This window comes from Suncus etruscus, chromosome 4 (assembly GCF_024139225.1).
Source record: "Suncus etruscus isolate mSunEtr1 chromosome 4, mSunEtr1.pri.cur, whole genome shotgun sequence".
Classification (NCBI taxonomy): Eukaryota; Metazoa; Chordata; class Mammalia; order Eulipotyphla; family Soricidae; genus Suncus; species Suncus etruscus.
This window is the reverse complement of record NC_064851.1, coordinates 40,246,861-40,255,987: the sequence shown is the minus strand read 5'-3', so window position 1 is coordinate 40,255,987 and position 9,127 is coordinate 40,246,861. Positions and strand designations below refer to the sequence as shown.

General features: G+C 35.7%; 1 non-coding gene across 1 annotated transcript; it reads right to left on the bottom strand.

Annotated features, from left to right (window-relative positions):
* Positions 1-8,558: 8,558 nt before the first annotated feature.
* On the bottom strand, positions 8,559-8,665 carry LOC126008317 (U6 spliceosomal RNA). Its single transcript, XR_007495653.1, has one exon. It is a non-coding gene; the product is annotated as a U6 spliceosomal RNA (small nuclear RNA).
* Between the last annotated feature and the right edge of the window lie 462 nt (positions 8,666-9,127).

Here is a 9,127-nt window from a genome sequence, read left to right as displayed (position 1 = left end):
GGCCTCATATAGGCAGTATAAAAACCATCAGAGGATGAAAAGCCCTCCTAATTTAAGTTTCAAAGGGACTTGTATTGGACAAGGACTAGGGCTAAGGGTGTTGAACTTTGTTGTCTGCTGCCTAAATATTCTTGAGTAATTTAAGTAAGTAGGAGTTGAACTGAGTTGGGGGAGGGTGAAGAACAGGTGTTTTCATTTTGCCAAGGGCATTTCTCATTTATTATATATCTAGTCAAAAGTTTCTTTTTGTGCTGGCTTTATCACATACAGTTAAACAGAGGCTGTGTGAAAAAAGCCCCCTAAGCAATCATTTTAAGAGTTGCCCTCATTCTACATTGTGTAACAGTACAAATGCTTTATTCTTCCCAGTTTGATGATGAGATGAAGATTTAACCTCTGCTTGCCATCATTATCAGTTCACTGAGTTTCTGAGTATTAGCCCAAAAGCTCCTGAAAACCTAACTTACTGCATGTTTGCCCTTGCCCTATTCCCCCCACGCCCAAAACAATCCAAATACAGAGCTTCCTGGGAGAAGAGAAGATCAATAGAAACCAGAATATTATTACAACATTCCCCTGGATTTCTCAGAACTCTGGCCATGAGATCTTTCATCCCAGTGGCCATACAATTAGAAAAATGTGGACTTCAGACCATGAAAGAGATTGAGCAAAGGACAGACACAAATCACAGCATCTTTTTCTATCTTCATTATAAGCTGCATAACCCAGCTCATCACAGCATATGTGTGTAGGCTGCATTTCCTCGGGTTTCAAAAGCCTGATGGTTCAATCAGAAATGTATGTCACAATAAACCAACAAAAGAACTGCCCTTTATGTAATACTCACTGGCAAAACCTTGAGATTCCAAGCCAGTTCTCTGATTCAAGGTTGTCCCTGGGGTATCACATATGTGACCCAGATCATTGTGCATGTCCTCTGTCTCTACCTTATGGCATTTTCTCAACTTTCTCATTTCCGACTCCCAGATTAACTCTCCAGATGTTAAAATTAACATCAGCCCTCTAGCCAGATATTTCCACCCTGACATAGTGTCTTTTAATAGCCTAATCTTGGTCTAGAGATGCTTTTCTTTTCATACGTTAAAAGAAATTATTTTTCCTAAAACATTATGTTATTTTTCTAAAGTTATTTTTCTAAAACATTATGTAGTAAGTTAAAGCCTGGTTCTTTACTTTTAGGTGAGTTTTCTGCTTGGGAGACAAGCTATCAGTCCCAATCTGACAGCTATTAATTCTATATTGTGAGCAAAGTGTTTCATGCACACATTATACAAGTGCAGATCATCATGCCTAGGTATTTTTACACTTACTGTGAGGACTTCAACTGAGATGTTTAAATACACATGATAAACTAGAATAAATTTTCTAATAGTGTAATTTCCACCTATAGGATAGTGTAATAATATGTTGACCCAGATGTTAGCCTCATCCTACAATACTAGTGCTTTGTAGAACTATTTGTTATATCAAGTATCTTATTAATTATAAATTAAAAGGCAAAAATATAATTAATGATAAATCACAGAAGGAAGGAAGAAAGAAGGAAGGAAGGAAGGAAGGAAGGAAGGAAGGAAGGAAGGAAGGAAGGAAGGAAGGAAGGAAGGAAGGAAGGAAGGAAGGAAGGAAGGAAGGAAGGAAGGAAGGTAAGAAGAAAGGGAGGGAGGGAGGGAGGGAGGAAGGAAAGGAGGGAAGAGGAAGAGAGGGAGGAAAGAAAGGAAAATTTTCTAGTAATGATCTAGGGTCCCAGAAACATTTCAACCTCAAAATTGAAGTTCTATTTTCTTCAGTACATGATATTCTACTCTTTAGCAGAAAAGAGATAGAAGGGGAACATAGGACATCCATATTAATTAACACACTACATATAATTAACTGGCAAAAACAACTGTAGAATATTTTTTAGATATAAGAACTAAAATTACAGTTCACGAAAATTCCATTGTCTAAAAACAAAGCACTAATGTTGAGAAGAGTTAGGCATCTACACATTAGACTGCTTTCTTAAGAAATGTCATAAGGGGGCCGGAGAGATAGCACAGCGATAAGGCATTTGCCTTAGACACAGAAGGATGGTGGTTTGAATCTCGGCATCCCATGTGGTCCCCTGAGCCTGCCAGGAGCAATTTCTGAGCATAGAGCCAGGAGTAACCCCTGAGTGCTGCTGGGTGTGACCCCCCCCCAAAAAAAAGAAATGTTATAAGTTGTAGAAAATGTTATATATATATATATATAAATCTCTGGTTCAGTCTTTGGTATGCCCCCAACCCCCCACACACACACACAAAATACACACACAGACAAGTACTATAATATATATATTACATTTCAATTTGTCCTTGCTTTAAATTTATGTTTCAGATATACTATTCCATCTAGTTTTTGCATAACCTAAAATGAGGAAGGAAAAGTAGCATTAGTCTATTACAAAAAAGTTGAGGTGTCAGAGTGATAGCACAGTGGGTTGAGCTTTACCATGCATGCAGCCAACCTGGGTTTGATCCCCAGCATCCCATATGGTTCCCTGAGCCTAGCAGGAATAATTTATGAGTGCAAAGCCAGGAATTTCCTGAGCATTGCCAAGTGTGGCCCCCCAAAAAAAAAAAAAAAGTTGAGTCAACACTATTGGCCAAGAAAACAGAAACAAAAATAAACAAGTTGATTAATATTAAGTTAAAATGCTTCTGCTCCTCAAAAGAAATGGGAACCATGGAGAAATAGCCCAGTGGTAGGCATTTGCCTTGCACATGGCCAACACAGAAAAGACCTAGGTTCAATTCCCAGCATCCCTATGGTCCCCTAAGCCTGCCAGGAACTATTTTAGAGCACAGAGCCAGGAGTAAGCCCTGAGTGCCACCGAGTGTGGCCCAAAAATTAAAAAAAAAAAAAAGAAGGACCAAAATATAGACACCCCACAAGCAAATAGAAATTATTTGCCCATCATCATTCATCTGATAAAGGGCTAATATACAAGGTATATAAGCATTGATATAATTATACCCAAAAAACAATAAAAAATAAAAAAAGAGATACACAGAAACTACATCGAAAATGATACAATGGCCGAGCCAGAAGTAATCCGTGAGCATCACCAGAAGTGGAACAAAAGCAAAACAATAAGCAGTTTGTTTTCAGTGATAAGTTCAACCACAAAACTGAACAGAGATAACTGTGGCTAATCACACACACAAAACTCTAATTTTTCACAATTAGTTCAAGAGGGTCACTAAACAAAACGCAACACTATCTGGCATTTGCCATTTGATAAAGAATTATAAAAAAGATAATTTATTAATCATGTTCAAGGGACTATCATTAAGATTAACATTTGATTTCTTACCAATAATTATAAAGAGCAAAAACAGTGAAACAAATATTTGAGGCACTAAAAGAAAACATAAGACAAAATTTTATATCCAACAAAACTATCCATCCCAAATAAAGGAAAAAATAAAACATTCAAATGGGCAAAATATAAAGATGTCTGTTAGAAATTGATCTGTTCTAATTAGTGCAATCCTTCATGTGGCATGTAAGAAAATTATACAATAAATCAAATTTTAAAAGAGAAATGGAGAATATTGGTTAAACATAACTCTATAAATAAGCATGAAAGACAATATTAATGTATTTTATTGTTGTAATTATTCCTAATATAAGACTTTAGAGACAGCTATAGATCCTAGGATATGAATTAATTATGGAGCATGTATTTTCATGTTCATGACCTAGGGGCTCTTATTTATCTATTACTATCATTGAAAGAGTAATACCTCTTAAGCTGTGCTTTGGGGGTTTAAGAGCTAATCTCAATCATTTTTGGCCAGTGACTTGATGTGAGAGCCCATGTAGTGAGGTTCAAGCCCTAGAGTGATAAAGATATCCCAGGTCACTGAAGTAAGTTTCATATGCCTCGGAACCTCTAAAGATGCATCTAGTAATGCTCAGGAAAACATTTGGTGGTAAGTTCCCAACTTGGGCCAGCCACTTGCAACGTGTGTAACTTAACTTTTTGCTATCTCTGATCCAGAAACCTGATTTTAATCTGTGACACCACATGGCTTCCCAAATCCAAGTGCAACCTAGAGTGAATAAAGGCTCTAAGAATGTAGACTGTGTAATCCACATCAATAATTAAAAAATGAAAAGAAAGGAAAGGTAATTGAATAAAGCAATAATTATTACTTTGATGCCAGGCAAGTAATACACAAAGCTTCCCTTGTGTAACGATGATATAACAAAGGAGAAGAAAGAGAATGCATCTAAAAGAAGATTTTATATAGTATGAAAATTTAGTTGGTAATAACCATAAAAATTCTTTGGGATGTGAAAAGGAGCATGTACAGAGCCTGTAGTTATTCCCATGACAGTATGCTTCAAGGGAGGAGAAACCCTGTATCTTTTAGGCCAAGGAAATTCCCTTTCTAATTTCCCCAATACTTACTTTCTAATATCTTACTTTCTAATTTCCCCAATACTTACTTTCCTCTATACTTTCCCCAATACTGTGTCTATGAGAAAAACAAAAACAAAAAACCTTGCCACACCACACCCCTTCCTTTTTCTTTCTCTTTCTTTCTTTTCTTTCTTTCTTTCTTTCTTTCTTTCTTTCTTTCTTTTCTTTTTTCTTTCTTTCTTTCTTTCTTCTCTTTCTTTCTTTTTCTTTCTTTCTTTCTTTCTTTCTTTCTTTCTTTCTTTCTTCTTCTTCTCTTTCTTCTTTCTTTCTTTCTTTCTTCTTTTTCTTTCTTTCTTTCTTTCTTTCTTTCTTTTCTTTCTTTCTTTCTTTCTTTCCTTTCTTCCTTTTTTTCTTTTTTTTCTTCCTTCTTCCTTTCCTTCTTTTTTTTTCCTTTCCTTTCCTTTTTTTTTTCTTTTTTCTTTTCTTCTTTCTTCTTCTTTCTTTCTTTTCTTTCTTTCTTTTCTTTCTTCTTCTTTCTTTCTTCTTCTTTCTTTCTTTCTTTTCTTTTCTTTTTTCTTTTCTTTCTCTTTCTCTTTCTTTTTCTTCTTCTCTTTCTCCTTTTCTCTTTCTTCCTTTCTTTCTTCTTTTCCTCCATTTCATCCTCTCTTCCTCCTTCCTTCCTTCCTTCCTTCCTTCCTTCTTTCCTTCCTTCCTTCCTTCCTTCTTCCTTTCTTCCTCCTTCCTTCCTTCCTTCCTTCCTTCCTTCCTTCCTTCTTTCTTCTTCTTTCTTTTTTCTTTCTTTCTTTCCTTTTCTTTTCTTTCTTTCTTTCTTTCTTTCTTTCTTTCTTTCTTTTCTTTCTCTATCTTTCTTTCTTTCTCTCTCTCTCTTTCTTTCTTTCTTTCTTTCTCTCTCTCTTTCTTTTCTTTCTTTCTTTTTAATTTTGGTCTCGTGGTTACTGTTTGGTTGTTGTATTTGTTGCTGTGGTACTTTTGATAGTTGCTGCTTTTGTTTGATTTTTTTTATTCTTTTTTTGTTTTGTTTATTTTATTTTTGTTGTTGGTTTTTGTTCTTTGGGTTTTTTATTGTTATGTTTTATTCCCTTTCTTCTTTTTAAATTGATATTTATAACCTCTAGATGGACTCTTCCTAGGTTTTTTTGTTTTTTTTGGTTTGGTTTTGGTTTTTGGTTTTTTCTTTTTTTATTTTCTTCTCTCTTTTTTTTTTTTCAAACAGAACCACATCATTTGAATCATCTTGTTCTGCCTCATAAATTGAGGGGGAAAAATGGATGGTACCAGAATCAAACAGTCATATAAACATTGAGTAGAAATAAAAATGATCAGACTTAAACACCAAACCCAAAGTCAACAACAACTGAAACTATAACCAATCTTTAACAAGCTATACACAGAGGGGACCAGTTTTACTAGCAGTCCGAGAGGCAAAGGAAGGGAATGCTGGGAACAGGGTTGGAGGGAGGACAACACTGGTGGTGGGAATATCCCTAATTCAATGTCATTCTGTACCTTAAATATTACTGTGCGGGGCCGGGCAGTGGCACTAGAGGTAAGGTGCCTGCCTTGCCTGCGCTAGCCTTGGACGGACCATGGTTCGATCCCCCGGCGTCCCATATGGTCCCCCAAGCCAGGAGTGACTTCTGAGCACATAGCCAGGAGTAACCCCTGAACATCACCGGGTGTGGCCCAAAAACCAAAAAAAATATATATATATATTACTGTGCAAGATTTGTAATTCACGTTGGTCACAATAAAAATTATTTTAAAAAAGATTAAAATGTTTAGAATAATGAAGTAGTCAATAATTTGTTAAGTAAAAAAATTTAGTTGTTATTTATACTAAATAGTAATCATTATTATGTTAATTGTAATCCCTATGCAATTAAAACTCAGAACACAAGGTTTTTACTCTTTTGTTTTGTTTTTCTCTTTCTGGGCCACATCTGGTGGTGCTCAGGAATTATGATCTCAGGAATCACTCTGGTTAAGCTAGGGGGAGCAAATAGCGTGCTAGGGATCAAACCAAGGTTGGCCAAGTGCAATGCAAAAATCCTGCTCACTGTGCTCTCTCTCTCTCTGGCCTTGAAAATCTGTACTTTAAAAACAATAACAGTGGGATGAAGGCTGGAGAGATGCTATAGAGATTAAGGATCTTACCTTGTAATTTCACTGGCCCTAATTCATTTCTTGAAACCACATATTACCTATTACTATCAGTTGTTATTTCTAACTACAGAGCCAGGAATAGTCTGTAAGCCCCTAAATACTAAGTATGACCCAATCCACATCCAATAATAAATAAAATAAAAATCACTTTAAATAAAGTGTAAAAAATACCCAGTAATTTTATTGATGAAAAAAGCATACATAGAAAATGAAAAATCATGACATATAAAACAAAAAAATGGCAGATCATCAATCTTACATTATCAATAATTTCATTAAAGGTAAATGAATTAAGTATCCATTCTTAGTCAAAAGACTAAGACTTCTAGAGGGAATTTTAAAAACCATCATTTAGCTACCTGTTGCCTATGTGTGATTTACTATCATTTAAAGTAGGAAATAAGTTTAAGTAAAATTATAAAAAAAAAGTCAAAAAATAACCTATGCCATGAAAACAGCAAAAAAGAAGAGACCTTGAGTAAGTAGACTAAAATCAGGCAAAAAGAATTTCCAACAAGTATTATCACTAAAAACAAGATGGATCCTTTGGAGAGACAAAAATGTCATGTTTTTCAGAGTGAGGACAGGCTGCCTTCACTTACCCTCTATAATGTCAGGAGTCCCAGTTTTCCTTTCTACATCCCACAGCCATTGCTATATTAGCAATGCTCCTACTTCACAGCTTCAACACTAATCTCAGAAGAAATGCAAGATAAGTTGCTGCAACTTAATTATAAACCTACACCTAGTAACAGAAAACCAAAATCCATCATTAAAAATGTACTTCAGATCTTATTAGAGCAAACAATATCCATTGTATTTATATATAACATATATAATTTATTGCATAACATGTAGCCAGGGCCCTTCAAAGACTGGCTTAGACCCCTTTGAGACTACAGCTCTAGCAGTGTAGACTCTCAGGCATGCCACACAGAGCCTCTGAAAGGAGGCATCTTGTAGGCCAAGTCAGAGACTCTTGCCCCAAGTAAGGGGAGAGGGAGATGAGCGCCTGTTAGGGCAAACATCTGACACTTTTCAAAGGAGCCTACATCCTGTGCTTCCCTCGATCGATCATGTAAGTCACATTTCCCCCAGTCATGGAGGATACGTTCCCTCGTTCCCTCAGTCAAGTAGGTCACACTCAGACAAGAGGTTTAGATCATGGCCTCAGACATGATGTGCTGCACCTGACCAGTAAGGACTTTCCCTTCCCTTTGTTCAATCTTCCCGTGTGGTTAAATTCTGTTTTCCCTATTGTCTGTATAGTAGTTTAAATATTTCTTCTCCCTTTATAATAAAAGAGTCATCTCTCTGAGGTCACTCCTGAAAGTTTTATTCCTTAGGCGCCCATCCTCTGTTTTTCTATCCCACCTTAAGCTATTCCTGCCAGGTTAGGTTGCTAACTCATCCAGTTCTGACATCACCAGTTTCATCTGCATAAAAGATATCTTAAAAACATTATAATAATGAAAAGAGTCAGACACAAAAGGTTATATAATGTGATTCCATATATATATGAACATACAGAACAGTAAAATACAAAGGTAGAAAATAAATTTGTAATTACAGTAATGGAGACAAAAATGGGGAAAGTGTCATGACTGCTAAGTGATACAGTATTCATTTGGGAAATAATAAAATATCTTAGAATGAAGTACTGATAATTGGTACACAAATTTGTGATTTTGGTGTGTGAATTACATCTAAATTTTAAGAAAATGATATTCAATATTTCAAAATTATTCATAACACTAGTAAAGATTCTTGTTATAATAATTTTTTGTAACTACTTATAATAAAAGATTAAGTTTGTTGGGGCCGGAGTGGTGGCACAAGCAGTAGGGCATTTGTCTTGTACGTGCTAACCTAGGACTGACCGAGGTTCAATTCCCCATTGTCCCATATGGTCTCCCAAGCCAGGAGTGATTTCTTTTTTTTTTTTTATTTTAGAATAGCTAAAGATATGGAACGCTTCACGAATTTGCGTGTCGTCCTTGCGCAGGGGCCATGCTAATCTTCTCTGTATCGTTCCAATTTTAGTATATGTGCTGCTGAAGCGAGCACCAAGAGTGATTTCTGAGTGCATAGCCAGGGGTAACCCCTGAGCATCACCATGTATGGCCCCCAAAAAGCAAAAAATAATAAAATAAAAATTAAAAAAAGATTAAATTTATTGTGACGACCATTTCAGAAAGTGTATGAATTTAAAAATTATGATGTTGTACACTTGGAATTGATTTAATATTATATGTCACTTAGAACTCAAATTGTAAAGTGGAAACAGAAGAAATATAAAAGCCATATTTCACTCTTTTTCTCCCACACTCCATGGTTTAGCAAAGATTCTAAGTATGAGTGGAAACCAAATAGATAGTACCAGGAGTAAGGCCTTTGTTCTGCATGCAATGAATCCTGATTCATTCCCACACACTACCTATGTGCCCTAATTACATCTATGTGTGATCCATGAGTGGAAAAATAGAAGTAAACCCAAGCACAGTTGGGTGTAAGCCAAAATTAAACAAA